The 20,789-nt window shown below is 35.3% G+C and overlaps 1 protein-coding gene across 2 annotated transcripts in view; it reads left to right on the top strand.

Moving 5' to 3' along the window:
• The window catches only part of tenm1 (teneurin transmembrane protein 1), a 542,406-nt gene that overhangs the window by 150,101 nt on the left and 371,516 nt on the right, over positions 1 to 20,789 (top strand). The window contains exon 5 of one of the 2 annotated variants that reach the window (XM_087253395.1): positions 16,946 to 17,118. The exons of the other annotated variant lie outside the window; for it this stretch is intronic. The gene's annotated coding sequence lies outside the window, so the exon portion shown is untranslated. The remainder of the gene's footprint in view (positions 1 to 16,945; positions 17,119 to 20,789) is intronic. 2 annotated transcript variants of the gene reach the window in all.

Raw genomic sequence — 20,789 nt, 5'->3', positions numbered from 1 at the left:
TGTCAAGAAGGACTTGGCTGATAATGCTTCCAGCTCATTTATTACAGAGAAAATGGAAGGTACTGTAATGCACTGGCCTTTTTCCACTAACTACACATACAGCAGGGAAAATCAGTATTTAACACATGACCGTTTTTCTGCTGGTGCTGGTGCTGTTGACTTGAAAATTTCATCAGATTTTGACGGCAATCAAATAAATCCATATATGCAACTACAACAAATCTAATTAGTTTACAAATAAAGTTATGTGTAATAAAATGAAATGACTCAGGGAAAAAGTTTTGAACACATGAAGAAAGGGTGGTGTAGAAAGGCAGTGAAAGCCCAGACAGAAGCTAAAGTCTCTCAGTAGTTCTTCAGCAACCCTTTGTCATTGTTAAATTAATATTAGCTGCTTTAGTCCAACATCTACCTTAGCAGGATGATACAGATTAAACCAGGGTGGACATTTCAGCAAGACAATGATCCAAAACACAGCCAAGGAAACTCTTAAATGCTTTCAGAGAAAGAAAATCAAGCTGTAGAATGGCCTAGCCAATCACCTGACTTGAATCCAATAGAAAATACAAAATAAAGATCACATAGACGAGACCCACAAAACCATCAACATTTTTACACTCTGTTGAAATCTGTGAAAAAAGTCATACCTGAGCAATTCATGTGCCATAATTATTTATATGAGTATTTTTATATAAAGTATTAAATACATATCAGTAGTCCAGTACTTTCTCCTTGTGTCATTTCATTGTTATTATACAAAACAAGATATATATATATATTTTATGTTTTTATTGTTTTGTATTTACCAAAATCAGATTCAGTTCCATGTTAAGAGCTCCTTTGGAAATATTATTTCCAGAAAAAAAACCATGATGTGTTCAATACTTATTTTCCACGCTGTATGCGCATATGTGTGTAGAAAACCCCATTGTGAATGTTTTCACACAGTTACACATGTACTAAAGCCTACTATTGCTTTTATTATAACTTCTCTTTTTTAAAAATACTTCTATTTATAATTATTTCAGGGTGCAAATTATGTGCTTTATAGCTTATTCTAGGATATGTGATGCATAAAATAAGAAGCCTGTATAAAACACAATTTTGTACAGTCCAGTATTTTATGAACCGTTAACTGGCTTCTGGGTGCTTTTTTGAGAGTGTGAGAGGGAAAATGTGCATGAAAGCCCTTAAATGGAGATGGTTTGGATATGTTTTATGCAAATTTTACCTGAGGGCACACCTCCCTTGTTTAGAATAACCCAGATTCATCATGTATTGTGAGAGCGTATTTATGTGGATAATAACCTGTAGGCATTTTTTGCACATAAATACTCAAATTGAATGCAGTTATTAGTGAATGAGGCTTGTTGCTTTGTAGGATTTACTGTAGTAGTCTACGCAATATGCATGGTTATATACAATACTTTGGCAAATGTAGTAAATCATACGTTTCAATCTTGATCGTCTGGAAAAACATGAAAAATCAAAACAATGCACTGTAAATATGATATGAACTTGATGATTATTATTATTATCATTATATGAATAGCCTTTGTTATTTTTTAAATGAATAAACATGCCTCATGATATTTCCATATTCTGAGAATTAAAATAGTGTAAGACTTTTCATAAAATCTAAAGCTACTGAGAAGTCTGAGGAGTGACAACTGCTGGATTTCTTAAATTATCCATTGTGTGTGTGTGCAGATCAGGACTCACAGTCGAAGCTGTGATAAATTACATTTGTGATTTCCATAGAAGTGAAAGGAAGTTTAGTTGTTTTTTTCTTTTTAAGCTGAAATAGGCCTACATCTCTTAATGGAGATTTGCAGTAGCGTATGTTGCTTTTCGAGGCATTAGAAATCTAAAATTTTAATCTCCTGCTTTAAAGGCCATTAAAATGCCTTAAATATGATTTTTTTTTTCCTCTTACGAATTCCTGAATTAAGTTCTTTTAAATCTGATTAAACTCATTGCTACATAGGCTTGTTTATTTGACATTTGTGTTCTTCATCATGGAGGAGGTTCTGTTTAATTGAAAATAACATCAAGCCTGTCTGAGCTTGTTCCTTATGTGCCTGTGTATCGTCTTTGATTGTACTGCAATTATTGTGTTGATGTGCGAGCTAATATTATGAAGTTTGTCACTTATCTGTTATTTATTTTTACTCTGATATATGCTGTTAACCACAAATTAAAGATGCACTGCCATCTCAGTGAGATTTTGTCGTATATTTATATCCTGTGATGTACAGTAGTTATATCACACAAGCAGATAGGCAGTTTTCCAGAATTAGAATAATTGCAAATGTGAAACAGCTCAATAAATGTGTTAGGAATGTAAGCTGTATTATATACACTGTATTGCCACCTCCAAATTAGTTCCTTTTCTGATTGAATTGGTAAAAATGCTATTCTAAATTTAATTACATATTACAGGGCCATAGCTAGAGGAGGTTTGAGTAGTTCGAAAGACCCACCCCTCACTGACAAAGGTCCAGAATTTGTCCCATACATGAGCTTATTTGTTTCATTTTTGACTGTTGTTATATAATAGATTGTGAAAATAACCCATCGACAATGGCTTTAAGATCACGCGGAATCCTGTGTTTGCTGTCGCTACAGGATTTTCCTAATGATGTATGATGTAATACATTTGTATTTTAAACTACAATTGTAGTTCTGTTTTCATATTTCTTTATTCTAAATCAATAGGAAATGTTTTTGGTACATCAAAAGGTGTGGTTATGATGACCATCCGACTAGCTAATTCAACTAAAAATAATGTTTAAAATGTCCCTAAAATAAAGTATTTAACATATCATAATTAAATAGAAAATGAGGTGATTGTCTGCAAAAAGGTCCACTTTTTTGAGAAAAAAACACCCCTTTCACTAGCCTGGCTATGGGCCTGTGTTAGAATTTGGCATGAAAGGTTATGCATACAACCATGGTCTTAAATAGAGCTTTAAAATTATTGGATGTTTTATTTATTTATTGGTCAAATAAATAGTTTGTCTGCATATTACACAAACAAACAATGCAATATCATTTAAAATGAAGAGAAAGAAAGAATGAATAACAAAAACTCCACCCACAACATAAATCATTGTTTTTACAAAACTTATTAACAAATACCTGCTTAAACATCATTAAAACATTACATTTAACAAATATTGTATTAGTCTGTATGGTTTCTATCAAGGAAATAGGTGAAAAGGATATCAGATTTTCCCTGCAAATATTATCTAATGTATTTCATATGTAAAAAAAAAAAGGCCTTGAGTTTTGACTTAAAATGTGCAGAAATTGAATCCTGAATTATGCTGTATACTTATACAATAAGTATTAACAAGAAATAGTAAGTAATAAATATTCATGATTTTCTTCTGCAGTAAATGCAATTATGTTGTATATGTAATATGCTAAAAGCATATAAGCTATGAAAACTTTTATTTTAAAAGTATACCATTGTTTCCTAAAAATAATGATTTTAAGCCTCCTCAAAAAATTATAATTATAAAATAAAATAAGTTAAAACAGGCTAAAATATTCCTGTTCATTTCCACTCAGACTGCATTCTTTGTATGATTACACACATTATGCTCACTCTCTCTCATGTTCAAGGTAAATCATCCCCACTGTCACGCTATACATGTGTTTTGTTTTATTAATGAGATTGCCATCTCATCATGAAGTGCAAGTACATGTTACATATTGAACTACAGTGAACCCGAGATCAAATTCAGTTTTTTAATTGTGCCAGGCTGCCAGCTGCCAAATTCTGTTACAATCTCAAGCCACCTCATACTGTACTGTAAATACATAAAAACTAACTTTTTGCTTAGTAATATCCAATGGGGGCGACACGGTAGCTCAGTGGTTAGCACTGTCCCCTCACTGCTAGATGGTCGCTGGTTCATGTCCCGGCTGGGTCAGTTTGCATTTCTGTGTGAAGTTTGCATGTTCTAGTTTGCATGGGTTTCCTCTGGGTGCTCTGGTTTACCCCACAGTCCAAAGACATGCAGTATAGGTGAATTGAATAAACTTTATTTGTCGTAGTATATAAGTGAGTGTGAATAAGTGTGTATGGATGTTTCCAAGTACTGGGTTGCAGATGAAAGGATATGCGCTGTGTAAAACATTTACTGGATAAGTTGGCGGTTTATTCCGCTATGGCCCTCCCTGATGAATAATGGGACTAAGCCAAAGGAAAATGAATAAATGAATAATTACATGCCTTGCTCAGAACTTTATTTGAACAACTATAAAGATTATTTTTCAATATTTTTAGATATTAAAAAAGACACTTATTTATTTATTTATTTATTTATTTATTTATTGGTTCAGTGACATAATTTCTCCTCAAAATGAGAAACATTTACAGTATGTACACTGAATCTGACCACCAACCACAGCATAGATGCTTTTTTCAATAGATTCAGTGGAATCTAAAGAACTGGACAGTCAGATACACAGTAATAGACAGCGAATGATAGGTTATGTTACCTTCTGAGATCAGTCAGATGACAATATCTTAGTAGAAAGAATGTGATATGATCATTACATCCAGATGTGCTGTATTGCCTTCCTACCAGGTTCGATACTGTTTTAAAGTAAAGTGTGAATGCGTCCTATAATTAGTTAAATATAACTGTTTATTTTGCTTGTTTTAAAGAAACACATCACTTTTTTTTTGGAAATAAGCTCATTTTACAAGTCACCTATAGTTAAACAGTTGGGTTTTACCCTTTTTTGGAACCATTTAGCCAATCTCTGGGTCTGGTGGGAGCACTGTTAGCTTAGCTTAGCACAAACTTGAGTCAGATTAGATCATTAGCATCTCGCTCTCAAAAATGTAACTTTTTTTTTTTTTTACATTTTGACTCTTCTGCAGTTACATCATGTACCACGACCAATGGAATATTTTTTTAGATCAATATGGATAGGAACTCTACTTTAATTCTAGCTAATAATCTAGGAATTTTGCTTCCGTGCCATGCATGGCTGAAGCAAGTGCAATGACTATGCAATTATGGAGCGATGTTGCCTTATTCAGCATAGTCCCTAAATTAATCAGGGGTCAACACAGTGTAACGAACCACCAACTTATCCAGCATATGTTTTACGCAGCGGATGTCCTTACAGCCGTAACCCAGGTGTTGCGTAATTTCAAGCTTTAAATAGGTAAACTATCAACTATCTTTTTATTTATTTTTTTTTGAGTGAAATGCTAATGGTCTAATCAGATTCAATGATTTATGCTAAGCTATGCTAAAAGTGTTCCCACTAGACCAGAAATGAAATTAAAGAGAGTAAAACTGGGTGACTTGTAAAACTAGCCTATTTCTAAAAAAGTGGAGTGTTCCTTTAAGCACTGTACAAACTCATTTTGTGCAATAAAGAAAACACAAGGCAAAATTACTGGTTTTAATAGGAAGCTTTTGTTCCATGCTGTAATGCATAGAATGATGTCTCATTACCACACGGACCTACTGTAGCTGTTTGCCTGATGTGTTTTGCTGTCTTTAGCTTGCGTCAGCTCTATTTAGTGGAAGGGTTGCTTCCTCCAACATGCTGAGATGTTTATGTCAGTGCTGTGGGCCACACTTTTTACTGTTACCCAGTGAACGCTGCCCCAGATCTCTGCAGTAATTACTTTGCAGTAGGTACTTTAGCTCACAATAAGGCAGAGAAAACTTAACTAGATGGAATCTTACAATAGAGGCATGGGAGAGATAACGAGATGGGAAAAACCTGTCCAGATTCAGCATCAAATGTGAAACAGCCAAACAATGAAGGTTTCCAAGATTTTTTTTACAGTTTTTTTTTTCTCATAGTTTTGCTTCAGGTTTTGGCAAACAGATAGACTGAGAAAGAGCGAGAGATTGTTAAGATAAATAGTTGATGAATTCTGAAAATATTCATATGGGTGAAAAAGTGAGAGAGAAGGGAGATGGGAAATGTTCTTTTCTTGTTAGCCGCTGAGGCCAGACTTCCTTGGCTCTGTTTCACTGAGCCCCAAAAGGCAAAAGAAGAGACTGGAGAGAAAATACAATGAAAACGGGCTTGCTTTCTTTATTAAACTACATCAGTGAAATATTCTATTTTCAGATGAACATTTATTTCTGCTGAAGAGAGACCTGTCTTGTCATATTTCATCTGGTGATGGGCTTTTAGTGTAGTTTACATTTTCTCAAGGTTTCTCTCTCTCTCTCTCTCTCTCTCTCTCTCTCTCTCTCTCTCTCTCTCAGGTTGTGGCATACAGAGCTGGATATTGTGGTTTTAACTGCTCTCACTGTACTGTATATAATTTGCAGCAAATATACAGTGGCTGAACTGCAATAAACTCTGTTTGACAAAATCATGTTTACAGTTTGCGGGGGAGGTAGAAAGTGATATATTGAAGACAGAAAATAGCAGTATATTATGGTATTATTAGAATAAATTAGAGTGAGAGTGAGATGTGGTTTAATGCTTCAGCTTGTTCTTCCGTGGTATCTGGACACTACTTCACATTTCAAAGAGACAAAAACACTCTTTTTTTCTGTTTCTACAGTCATGCTGTGCACCTTACTCTTCTTTTACTTTAATGTTTTACTTCATCATTCTTACAAGTATTTCTTATCATCTTTCTCCTCTCCTTTTTTTCTTACACCTCATCCACCCAATATTCATATATTCTTCTGTCAGTCCTGATATTTTTCCTTTTTTCATTAATCCATATTTTTATTTGTCTCATCCATCCATCCATCCATCCATCCATCCATCCATCCTTATTTTTTCTCTTCATATTTTTTGGTGGGCCATTCATTCATTCATCATCCATTTGTTTCCATATATGCTGGTCTTTTCTCCATCCATCCATCCATCCATCCATCCATCCATCCATCCTTCCATCCATCCATCCATCCATCCATCCATCCATCCATCCATCCATTTATTTATTTATTTATTTATCTGTCTGTCAGTTCTTATTTTTCCTATTTTCTATCCATCAATCCATTCATACTTCTTTTATTATTGTTCATCCATCCTACTTCACTTTTCTATCCATCCATCCTTTATTCTTTTCTATCCATATTTTATGGTGTGCCATTCATTCATTCATTCGTTCATTCATTCATTCATTCATTCATTCATTCATTAATCATCCATTTATTTCCTTTCATGCTGGACTTTTCCATCCATCCATCCATCCATCCATCCATCCATCCATCCATCCATCCATCCATCCATCCATCCATCCATCCATCCATCCATACTTTACTTCTTTTCATATAATTTTTTGATCCATCCTATCATCTAATCATCCATCTATCCATCTATTCATCCACCCATTCACCCGTCAATCCATTTATCTATTTTTCCATCCATCCATCCATCCTTCCATCCTTGAATTTTTTATTTTTTCTACCCATATTTTTGTGTTCCATTCATTCACTCATCACCCATTTTTGCCATTAGTGCTGATATTTTTTTCCATACATCTATCTATAATTCATACTTTTTTATGCATTATTTTTTAAATCTTTTTAATCCATCCATCCATCCATCCATCAATCCATACATCCATCCATCCATCCTTCCTTCCATCCATCTATCCATCCATCCATCCATCCATCCATCCATCCATCCATCCATCCATCCATCCATCCATCCATCCATCCATCCATCCATCCATCCATCCATCCATCCATCTATTTATTTATTTATTTATTTATTTATTTATTTATTTATTTATTTATTTATTTATTTATTTATTTATCTGTCTGTCAGTTCTTATTTTTCCTATTTTCTATCCATCAACCCATTCATACTTTTATTATTGTTCATCCATCCTACTTCACTTTTCTATCCATCCATCCTTTATTCTTTTCTATCCATATTTTTTGGTATGCCATTCATTCATTCATCCATCCATCCATCCATCCATCCATCCATCCATCCATCCATCCATCCATCCATCCATCCATACGTTACTTCTTTTCATATAATTTTTTTCATCCATCCTATCATCCAATCATCCATCTATCCATCTATTCATCCACCCATTCACCTGTCAATCCATTTATCCATTTATCCATTTTTCCATCCATCCATCCATCCATCCATCCATCCTTCCATCCTTGATTTTTTTTTCTACCCATATTTTTGTGTTCCATTCATTCACTCATCACCCATTTTTGCCATTAGTGCTGATATTTTTTCCATACATCCATCTATAATTCATACTTTTTTTACGCATTATTTTTAAAATCTTTTTAATCCATCCATCCTTCAATCCATCCATCCATCCATCCACCCATCCACCCACCCATCCATCCATCCATCCATCCATCCATCCATCCATCCATCCATCTATTTATCGGTCCATCCAAGACGAACCAAGTTTCAGTATTTTGCATACATTCATCATTATTTTTTTTTGTTTTCTTTCTTTTACGAATCAATCAGTCTATCCGTCCATTCTTTGTTGTTTTTCTCATTATTATTTGATCACCTTTTTTAAAATTTCATATTTTGAGTTCTCTGTCTCTTTACAGTATGTTTGCCTCGTCTCACCTTGTCTCTCTTTTTAATAATGATCTCATTCATTTCTCCTGTATCTCTTCATTTTAATTCATTTTAGCCCCTCTTGCATCTTCTCTCTCGTCTTCCAATCCAGCCTCATCTTCTCTTGATCTTGTTTTTTTTTTAATCTTGATCTTTTTTGTTGTTGTTTTGTCTAGTCTTTCTCCTTTTCCTCTGTCACGTCTAATCTCTCCTCTTTATTTGTACACTGCTGTCTCATATCTCTATCTGAAGTCCTGCGGCCAATGGAGTGTCTTTCCCACAAAGCGGAGTGGTCAATGTCAACCAATACATGATCAATAAGGACACATCGCTCTCTGTTTACTCTCTCTCTCTCTCCCAAACACACAACCCATGTGCATTTGATATGTGTTTACAGCGGATACACACTGTATGTTTACAGTGCTTGACCGTTTCCCTGAAACACGGATGTTTATTTTAGTTAAAGTCTCAAGATCTGACCTTTGTTTCTTTCTTTCGTGCTCCCGTTCTCTCTCACTCACTCTCAGGGAGTGGTCATTTACATATGGCCTAATTCTGAAGGAAAAAAAAGGAATTTAATGATGTTCGATGTTCATTTATCTCTCCTGGGCTAGAAAGAAAGAGAGAAGAAAGCTTTGGCATTAATTAATGATGGTAATATTGTAAATGGCTACCAGGGTACCAGCATCATTTCAGCACTTTAAACATAATAGCAATTTTTGAACTTTTTAAAGAGCGGTTTGTGCTTTGAAAACCAAGCGCACAGATAGATTTCTTTCCCATAAAGGGCCGGTTTTAATATAAACAGACAATATTGCACAGCGCACTGCTAGGGATTCTAACAACACCCGATGGTTTGGCCTAAATCTGGGCAGTGTATGACAGAGGCAGTGCCTTATTTATTTCCGTGTCGGGTTTTGGAGCAGCTGTGCTGGCTGCAGGTGGGAAATGCAGAATTTGGATTCTCCGAAAAACACAAAAGCATGATCTCTGCTCACAAACACCGCATGACTGCGCCCATACTCTCCAAAACAACATTCAACACCACTCGCCACTCAACCCAGCCATAGTTAGCGAATTTGAAATGCTCAAGAGGATGTGGACAAGCTCACCTGTTTCTCTGGCTTTTTAGAGATGAGGATGTACTTGACTTAATAGATACAGTGTGGCTTGCAGAAAGAGTGATTATGGTATTCACACTAGAACAGCTCTCTATAATTCAATAGGACTGAGCTGAATAAAACGGAACTTCCCTGAGTGAGCGAGACAGAGAGAGAGAGAGATTTTTGCTTAGAGGAGTTTTAATGGGTTTGCATCTTATGTTCTAAAAGATTCTTACTGTCACTCTTGGCTCCATTAAAAATATTTTTCCTTCATAAAGGATCAAATAATGAAAAGAGGAACAGCATGAGAGAATTTAGGATTGATTTTTTTTCCTCTCTCGCTCTAATTTAGCTTCTCTCACTCGCCTTCCTTTCACACAGACACGCAGTCACAAACACCTGCTATCAAACGCGTCACACACACAAACACAGATTGGCATTCTTCCTCCATCCAGCTGCCGGGACATCACCGCCTCTTAGATTTTCCTCACTGTTGTAAACACATTAATTAAAGACGTTAATTGATTAGGAGATAAAACGGTCATTAAAAATGAACTTTGTTATCGTTCCACCCTGCTGAGTGTCCACAGAGTGACTCTCTCTCTTTACTGATGGAGCTCACGCTGGGAGAGGGTGTGTTAGAGCTTTCTACCTGCTGGCTGCTGGGATTTTACACTCTTTTGTTCCCCTCTTGGCCTGCACTTTTTCATAATTGACTTTCTGTGACAATTTGCTTAATTTGGTGAGTGGCATTTGAGTATTGCTAAAACATTACACTTTTTTTTTTCTGTTTTGTGGGAATTTGACAGCAGTTTGATCTTGACCTCTTGATGTAGTCACATGTTGTTGTTGTTGTTGTCCTAAAAAATTATTTTAATTTTATGGATGTTAGTATTGGTATCAGGGGTGTCGCTAGACCCCATTTACTGGGGCAGGTGCCCCAGTAAAAATCACCAGTGCCCCAGTAAATGCTTTGAGATATGATTTACTATATATGCAAGTGTATTTATTAAGACTGGTAATCCCAAAGTAAAGGCGATATTATCTATGTGCAACCGAACCAACGCGTATAAAAGAAATGTAGTTTAATCAAAAAGCAAACTGAGCATGTGCGCAGAGAAAAAAACTGCCTATTATTTAGAATAATAACTGCATAATAAAAATATTACTGTATATATATATTTTTTTTTTTTTGGAGGGGGTACTGTTCCCCCAGCGTCCCTGATTAGTATTGTTTGTTTTTTTAAATATCCATAAGGTAGTGTGCTCCAAAACAGTGACGAAATTTGCGTTTAGAAGATATAAAATTGAAATCAACATGTAAAGCTAATAGTCTGTTACTTCTACCAAAATGAATAAGGTGTTTAATTTATATCATTTCACACTAAAGTTTCTTATCAAATCACAACCAATTAAATACTCTCTAGAAAAAACATACTATGGAAGTCAATACCTACAGCTTTCTTCAAAATATCTTCTTTTGTGTTCAACTAAAGTAAGAAACTCTTAAAGGTTTAAAACAAATAAAACGTGAGTAAATGATGAAAGGATTTTTTATTTTTTGTGGAAACTATTTAAACATGATTTGATTGCACTGTTAATATTGTGCAATTAATTAATCTGTAATTTCATTTCAAAAACAAAAAGGTTTATTAAATCAGTATTATTTATATTATCTTCAGATTATACATTACATCTTTTTTAGCTTAATAAATGCAAAATGTTGTATTAAATAAAAAGCTTAAATGTTTATGTGCTGTTAAATAGGCTAATGAGTTCAAAATAACTGTAATACAATATAAACATTGAAATCATAATTGCAATGTAGTCCATACCAACTGGCATTTTATGGGAATTAATTATAATGTTTTTGTTAGTCTATATGAAATAACGGCTGTTGTTTTTATCTGTTAAAGACAAAATCATTAGCCTTTATGTGAATTTTGTGTTCTTTTCCAAATATTTTCCAAATGATGTTTAACTGCTGTTTACTGTAACTCTTATAATATTTGTTTTTCTTTAGATTTTTTTTTTAGTTTGTCTGCAATAAAAGCATTTTTAATACTTAAATACTTAAAAAAACATTTAAGGTCAGTATTGTTTGCTCCCTTAAGAATGATTATTTTTTGATTAGCTACAGAACAAACCACTGTTGTCCAATGACTTGCCTAATGAACCTAACTTGCCCTGTTAACCCAATTAATCTAATTAAGCCTTTAAATCAGGCACTGATTACTATGAGTGATTGAGAATAATGATGAATGGGACTTCATAGGACTAATGAGATAAAGAATTAAATTAAGCTGTTTTATTTCTAACATGCACTCATTCAAAGCAGTTTTTTTCATTCTTATAAAATGTCTTAGGGGCATGACTTGACTGATTTCAAGTTTGTCTTTATTTCTTATTGCCAAGCTGTAGTGGAGGTGTTGCACACCATTCCTCAAAACCCTGTAAAAATGCTGAAATATTTGGAAAATCCTTTTTCCCAAACTGATTTTCTGTTTGATTTCCTAGTAATGGAAATCTACAAGTCACAGTCAGGCTTGCAGCTGTGATGTCCTGATTACTTGAAGCCATTTTATTTCTTTATTTATGAAGATTATTGTGCACAACTTTAGACTTTGATTGATGGCTAGTTAAGTGTCATGCTGTTTGGTTGCGTTCCTGCGTCATGCCTTTTAGTTTGTGCCATAGGCCATTGAATGGTTTATATCATGTTACCCCTGACCCAATAGTCTTGTGTTTATACTCCTCGTCTTCTTCCTGTTCCTATTCCAGCCTTTTTACTGTAGCTTTTTATGAGCTCAATTGATTTCATTGAACTGCTTTCGGTATGTTACGTTAAGGATTGTATACACCACATACCGATTACTATCTACAATGTCTGAGTGAACATAGTTTAGTGATGTTTCATAAAGATGTTTTAAAAGTAATCAATACATAAAAAGTCTTTCTACATTCTGAATTTCTTTTCATTTGCGTTGCGTTTCTTTATCAGCAGAAATATTTATTCTGCTGTTGTTCTGTAGCCCACTTTGCCTTGATCAGAACTTTTTGAGGACACTGCATATGCAAATGAACGCTTCATATGTCAAGTGAGCAACAATGCTTTGTTGCACTCACACCATGAGTCACGGTTGGTTGGTTCCAGGAGTTAACTCTTGCTGGAAGATACTCTGCGCATGTTTTTTTTTTTTTTTCAGCAGGGTCCATTTGAAATAACAGAAATAATAACAGCTTTTATACAAACCTCCTGGATCACCAGACTTTCATTGTGTAAGATGTTTCAGCATTTAGCTTAAAGGTTCACCCAAAAATGGAAATTTTGTCCTCATTTATTTACTCTTTACTTTTTCCAAACCTTTGAGTTTCTTTACATGTTGTACACAAGTGAAAATCTTGTGATGAAAGCTGGAAACCTGTATACATTGACTAGAATAGTATTTATTTTTCCCACTATGGAAGTCAATGGTTACAGGTTTTCAGCTTTCTTCAAAAAATTCTTCTTTTGTGTTCTACTGTATAGAGGTTTGAAAACGACTTGAAAGGGAGAGAGAGTAAATAAGGAGAACTATTCCTTAAAAAGATAATCTACATGTATCAAACATAGGAATTTCTTTCTGAACAACATTGATTTTGTTCATTTCATACGAGAAATGCATCAGATCTCAGTCCTGTTCAAAAATAAATGTACAGTATGTAGCGTTTGTTAAGAACAATTTATCTGTGCAGCTTATTTTGAGTTTAAAACACGTGAAGAGCTGAGCAACGGGGTTCAATTTCTCCCCCAGCAGCCTGTCACTCTCTCGAGAATGTTGTTCATTTAGTTTACAGCATGGAGTTTCTATGAGCCAATCAGTTCCTGATAGACAAAATCAAATCTTGCCATCTTTCAGTCTCTTATAATTCTTGTGTTCATCTTCAGGACACAAATGAAGATCGCTTTAATTACATCTTGTTAGGTGCTGCCTTTTTACTGAAAGTCAATTCACCTAGAATTCAGATTCTTTAAAATGTTCATAAAGACATTTTAAAATAAAACTCATATAAATCATGCGGTTTCACTTTGGACCTGAAACATGACTGCTTTGTGTGATGAACGGATTTAATTTAAGCTTTTATTTTTCAGTGATCAGTAAATGTGAATAGTTATATTTTGATCTCGAAGTGTCATGAATAGACTTTTCAGAGGAGGATCGGAAATCTATCAGATTTGATTGACAGCATCTTCAATTGTGTTCAGAAGTTAACAAATTTTTCTGTGGGTTTGTTTGAAATGATGAGGGTGATTAAACCCAACAAAAATTACATTTAGGGTGAACTAAACCTTTAAAGGGAAATAAAGCACTCAGTCGAGTTTATTTATTGTACATTATTTTGTACATTGGATTCCACTTTGGACGTACATGGCAGAGCTGGTGCAAATACAACAAATGCAAGCATGTAAGTGTCCATGTAAGTTGTGTATTTTTCTTTTGCTAATACCTTTCATTTGATGCGCTTTGGTCCACTCTCTAACGCTGCTCCAGCACTCCCTGACAAGGGGATTTACATGCAACGCTTAAAATGATACATGACTTCACCCTTTAAGTCTCTTCTTTGTTTATTATGTCAAGACATGTTCCCTTTTCAAGTCGATCAATTAGATCCCTCAACATGTATGAAGGATGTAAAAACCTGCCATGTGAAAAACCGTGCTGATCTTAGTTTGGTTCGAACACGAGCAGAGGTGAGCAGCTGTAGTTGAAAAGTGAAAGTGCCCACCCCCTTGAAACCTTTGTTCATCTTCAGGTCACAAATGAAAATATTTTAGATGAAACACTAGAGCTCTCCGACCCTCCATAGACAGCAATGGTCCTGAGATGTTCAAAGTTCAGAAAAGGAACAAAAAACATTTTATGTGACCTCAGTTGCTATGTTTCCATCCAATGAGTTAAAGAGAACAAAATTGTCACTTCCTGATTATCTGGTGCCCAATATCAAAAGTAAAAATGGAATTTACTGATGTAGAAGAAGCTGTGTGAATCTTTTCCTTATTCAATAAATTACTTGTGCCTCAAAAGGCATTTCCGACACACAATGAATACATGGTGGCATTTAAAAGTATTATTATATTATTAATTTCCTAATACTGAAACAGTTCAGGCATTTTAGAACAACAAAAACAACGTTTCAGATGTTTTGCAGTGTGTCTGCCAGCTGGTTAATCCATTCACACACATTTTTATCATCACATGATCTCTTATAACAAAATCACATGACCTTTTTTAATGTGCATACTGGAATTTGTTTTCCATCGTAGTTTATGTGAATCTTTTCTTTTCGAATAAAAAGTTTATCCTACTCCATCATGCACATAAGTTTTTTTATGCACGTTTTCAAATTTATGAGCATTTTGACATTTTCATCAACTGATTTTTTATGCGCATTTGCAATATGCACATAAAAATAGGTGGATGCAAACATAACAAAAGTGTTAACGATCCAGGCGCAAAGTCCAAGGTGCAGGGCGCAAAAGCATTATGGGTGTGTCAGAATCCACTTTTACAATGGTAATAAGGGAAAAATCCACTTTGCGCCGCGGCCCATGGTCTAACAGGGTTTAGCTTATTCTCTTAATGACCTACAGTATAGGTGTGTTTTGGGAATAAACCAGTCAGAGTCTCATCTCCCATTCTCTTTTAAGAGTCAGTTGCGTCACGCCATAGCACATTTGCTATTTACATGGCGGACTTTCTTTGTAAGTGGAAAAACTTAACGCTTCACTAAAGTGAAAACCGTTAAACGGCATCTACAGCCCGAGAATGAGCCTCCTCATTCTTTACTTTCACTTTCACTCTCGTGGATAGGGAAACGTGTTGTATGCACAGACATCCATTAGCCTATACATCATTAATTTTGTTTATTATGCGCAAAGATTTGTTTCAAAACCATTTCTAAAATCTGTTCTAATTTCCAGCAAACAAATAAACGAACAATAATAATGAAGTGTGGTCAAAAAATTGAGTTATATCCAAATACACATGCTATGCCCCATATGGTCTAAAACCTGACAGGTGGACAAATCTAAGCTTGTTTTTAATAAAATAAATATAAGTATGCATATAATAAACAATAAATACTACTACTAATAATAATAACATTATACAAAAGCAAATTGTCTTGAATAAACTGAAAAGCCCCCCGAGATGAAGAAGGCATGGAGGCAGTGGTGTTTATATTTATGTAGGCTAGAAAATAATCATTTTTGTAATATTTTAATCATTTAAATCTTTTTCATTTGTAAAGATATTTGCGCACTGCTGTACACCCTTTGTGTATTAAGCAATATTTAAGCGAGGCGCACAACTAATGCTCTCTGTGCTGGACTTTAGACCTGCTTTGATTTGGTCTATTGACCAGAATACCTATGGGTGCACATATGAGTGCAAATGCATTTGCTATTTAAACAGCGTGGTGCAAAACGTCAAAATGGCTCTTGCGCTGAGCTGAAACTAGCAAATAATAATTGCGTTGCGCCTTGCGCTGCATTTCACCGGGTGTATAATAGGGCCCACAGTGTTTCAACTGTTATTACATGAAGCTTCAGAAACACTTCTGTGTGCTGTAAAAACATGAAGGCAATTATTAACAGCAATTTAATTTTTGATTAAACTAATGAACTAATGTAACTTAGTATGGTACTATAGTGAACTAATGCTTTAAGTATATTCACACAAACCACTGGCCTAGCAGTCACCGCTGCATATGGGTAGGTGCATACTTTCGTAAAAGGTTGATTTCGTAATGTTTTTTTGCCCTCCAGGTTGCATACTATATATATCTATATATTTCCAAGGTTTATTAGAGCTTTTCCTCTTGCACGGCTTGTGGGTTTCCTGTTGAGTCAAATATGGTTTGCAGTGCAATGCCCAATCCTCAAATAACAGCCTCTATACACTATAAGCCTGCTTTACAATGTGTTGTGTTAGCAAAACAATCTGCGCTGAAATGTGCTGCGCAAATGCTGAAGAAAGGTTCCGGGTTAAATAAAGCTTAATCTTTATCAAGAGCATCTGTGGTATGCTGTCATTTTCCACAGAAAAATGTTTTGACTCATTCTGAGTTCAGAATAACAAACAAATATATATATATATATATATATATATATATATATATATATATATATATATATATATATATATATATATATATATATATATATATATATAAAAATCACTAAATATTTAACATCAAAATTAATTCTCTCTTTTTTTCTTTTTCTCTTTATATAAAAAAAGGAACCAGACGTGTTCTCACCATGAAGATGTCTAAGCAAGCAGCTAACCAGTGTTTAGAAGACCATTGGGAATGGGAGTCTGCGGTTACAGTGACAGCGTACAGAGTCCGAAACATAAGACAAAAAAACCCCACATGATAATATGGTGAAAAGGAACAAAAAGGGCAGGAGGAGGTGAGTATAAAATCTGTTTAGCATCTGAATTTAAAGAACGAAGAGTTGTCGTGCTGTGAATGATATAGGGTGGGAATGTGCTAGGAGAAGCAGGTGTTGATGGCAAGCTGTTACAGGTGCCTGATGAGGGGATGACAAATGTTAGACTGATGTGTCAGATCTTTCTGAACTAGGGGAAGATAAGTTGTTCTCACATGAATGAGGCTGTTGATATTTCTTTGAAAAACCCAAAGGGGAAAGATATACAGTAGATCTTTTCTTTTTAGGTTTGTGCTTTTGTGTATGAGAGAGAGATGAGTTTTTGTGTTGTGCTTTCCTTCCAGTTCTGCATTTAATCAATTTATTTAGGTCTGGTGTTTATAATGAATGTTTCTGCCAGTATAATTTCTGTTTGTTTTGAGTGCTTTTTTTGTTCTAAATCCTGGTTGAACGATTCATTGTGGAGGAGAGGCAGGTTTATACTTCTGCAGCGAGAGATTGGCGTGACCCCCCGTTCATGCCTTGCACGTAGCCGTACATTTATGCTTCTGCATGCTGTTTGTGTTGCTCTGCAATAACACTTCTGAAACACTAGCTGGCAGTAGGTTATGTTATGTTCTTCTGTATCGAGTTTCTTCAAGGGTGTTTTAATTTTCTGAATGCTACCTTAAAGTAGCTAAAACTCACTCATTATATGTTTTTTTCAGCAATGCATTTGTGACACAAAGCTTGGACTTACTGGGTTGTTCTAATCCAGCATTGGGTCAAATATGGACAAACCCAATGTTAAACCCCTTCCGTTATTTTTTAAATGGTCGAGGGGGGACGAAAAGGAAAACATTAAGCGGGTTCTAAAACAACTGCGAAAAAACGAGCCAACTTCGCATTAAAGATTAAGGTCAATAGGCTTTTTACTTTTCTTGTACTAATGTATATCGTTTGCTTGTTATTGTTTGTTGTTATTGTTATATAACATATTATATATTGTTTGTTGTTTTTGTTATATAACATATATATTGTTTGTTGTTACATGATGATATGTATCATTTGCATAAGACAAGAAACTGCATAATGAAAGGACGTTTTACTTTTACATTTTTACTAAGTTTGCTAATTTAATTCTACACCTGGTTTATTTATTCTAAATGTGCGCGACGCTTAAGTTCTGATTTTATATCACAAGCATTTTGCCTTACATCTGACAGCTACAAAATGTGCATGAAATCGCAAGCTAAGCATAAGCAAATACAAAGATCAAATATATACAATATTCTATGGCTTTAAATCTTAACCGTGGCTTTATTTCCATCCTCTGTTTCTTTCCTTTTGTTCTTATGCTACCAATTCCCTTTCTCATGGCGGCTTTACTTAGAGGATCTGCAATCGTAAATGGGCTCAGAGACAGAAGCAAATGAGCTCTGGTTTCAGAGCTCATTAATTTAAAATGGAATACTTTTCCTGCAAGTTGGAGTAGTTCTTTCTGCAAGAAACCCACAGTGATCAGAGTAATGAGGTTTACTGGGATTGTGGTGAAGGGGGGGAGGTACGTTCGCCATCAGGGCTTTTGTATTAGTACAGGTGTAGTGTTGTTGTTTTGCACTGCTTTGAGGATGAAAATCATGTCCAAGATTCATAAGAACCAAAGTGTTTACTCTGTTGTGGGCGGTACTGCCATGTTCATTTTATTTTAGGGTCTAGGTGTTTACTAAGCAGGCCCACGTTTGAAGAATCGGTAGATCAGAGGACATTATACTAATAAGAACTGAGAGAAATTGTGCTGCTGCTTCTGCTGCTGATAGGGAAAAAAAAAAAACGACAGCTGTTTTGTCCAACATTATTGCATTGGTAGATTTTCTATGGGATAAAACTTATCAGTTAGGCAGTCCACCTGGGTGAAATTCTCAGAGGGCGGAGCTGCAAGGCTGGACAGATTTTATACCCCATATAGCACAAGAAATAAAGTGTGTAGCGCCGCTATAACTCCTGATTCTCTCTTGGATCGTAAGAAGATCGCCGTTGATTATGCATTATGCAGGGTAATAAAACCTCCTTTTGGCATTTTAATGCAAAATTCCTACAGAGCAAAATAAGCCACGACGGTGAGACGGCTCCGATATTGGTGTTTTGTCTCCAGTATTCATCTCGTTAAACACAAAGCACCAAAATGAATAGGAAGAGTCATGGGAGTTATGTTTTTCCAGTCAAGGGCAAAAAGCTGTTGCAGAGCAGACTTGTTTTTCAGGCCGCTCCTGTTGAACGGAAGCACCAGCTAAGCTTGTACTGGAAGATATAGTGCTGTGGGTCGTAGTTAGGGCACGCTTCACCCACGTTAGAGACAGTGATAGGCCAACAACATTTCTCTTTAATTTGGAATGCAAGACTAGTCGGGAGAAGCAGATGCTGTGCCTGAAGAATAATGAAGGCATTGTCAACTCCATCTGCTATGCACAAGCTCACTGTTGAATATTATTGTGACCTGTATATACTGTTGATGAATCAGACTCACCGTAAAGAGCTGAACTGCTCCAGAACCTCGCAAAGCAAACTCCTGGGAAACATTGCTGAAGTTAAACTCCAGAAAACAATGATAGATTGTTTTTTTCTGTGTGCTTCACACTGCAGCAGCCATGATTTCCATGGTGAAACTGTAGGCTGGGGCTTTTCAAAGGCAGATTTTAAGAGCATTAATTATTTTAAGAGCATTAATTGTGTGTTAGGTGTTAGAAAAATGAGAACCCAGTCTAGGAGACTCGTTACAAGTACAATTTCTTTATTTAGACATGTTAGGTGTTCTGCAGTCAAACAGCATCTCCATGAATTCCTACAGTCTGCAAGTGCAAAATGAGTCTGATTTGAGTCAGAGCTGCCCTGTCTATACTACCTGACAAAAGTCTTGTTGTCGATCCCAGTTGTAAGAGCAACAAATATTAACTTAACTTTTAGTATGTAGATTTGATGTTCATTTTTCAGATGAATCATCCGTTGAACTGCATCCCAATCTTCACTAATACTGCTGAAGACCTATTGGAATCCGCATGGACCCAAGATTCTTACTGAAATCAGTCAAGTGTGTTGAAGGGAAAATCATGGTTTGGTGTTACATTCAGTATGGGGGCATGCAAGAGATCTGCAGTACAGCCTGAGTCATTAAGACATTTGTATTGCCCATTACATTACAAAAAGCTAAAAGGTCAAAGTGCTCCAGGACTGGCCATCCCAGTGGCCAATGTAATGTAATGTAATGTAATACATGAATATTATTGAACATGTCTGGGGTAAGATGAAAGAGGAGGCTTTGAAGATGAATCAAAGAATCTTGATGCTTGAAGCTCATGGAAGTCATACACAATATTAATTCTTTTTCCACTGCACCATGACTTTATATTCTATACTGTACGCTATTTCTGTTAAGTGACAAGACTTTTGTCTAAGCAAAGTTAGACCTTACTGTCCTAATTAAATAATAAAAAAAATCAAGGCATGATCATATTTTATTGTCATATAATCTAGAGGCCTTTGCCTTTCATATATGCCACTTATGATATTGAATGATCAACTAGAAGTCAAATTATTATTTGTTGCTCCTACAACTTGGATAGGTGACAATACTTTTGTCAGGTAGTGCACATTATGTTTTAGGAGGAAGCAGTGGCTAAAGGTGGAGATGGCTAATAAAGCATGCAAATGAGGTA

The sequence above is a fragment of the Danio rerio genome, chromosome 5, assembly GCF_052040795.2.
Source record: "Danio rerio strain M-AB ecotype USA chromosome 5, GRCz13ab, whole genome shotgun sequence".
Taxonomy (NCBI): Eukaryota; Metazoa; Chordata; class Actinopteri; order Cypriniformes; family Danionidae; genus Danio; species Danio rerio.
This window is presented reverse-complemented; position numbering and strand designations above follow the sequence as displayed.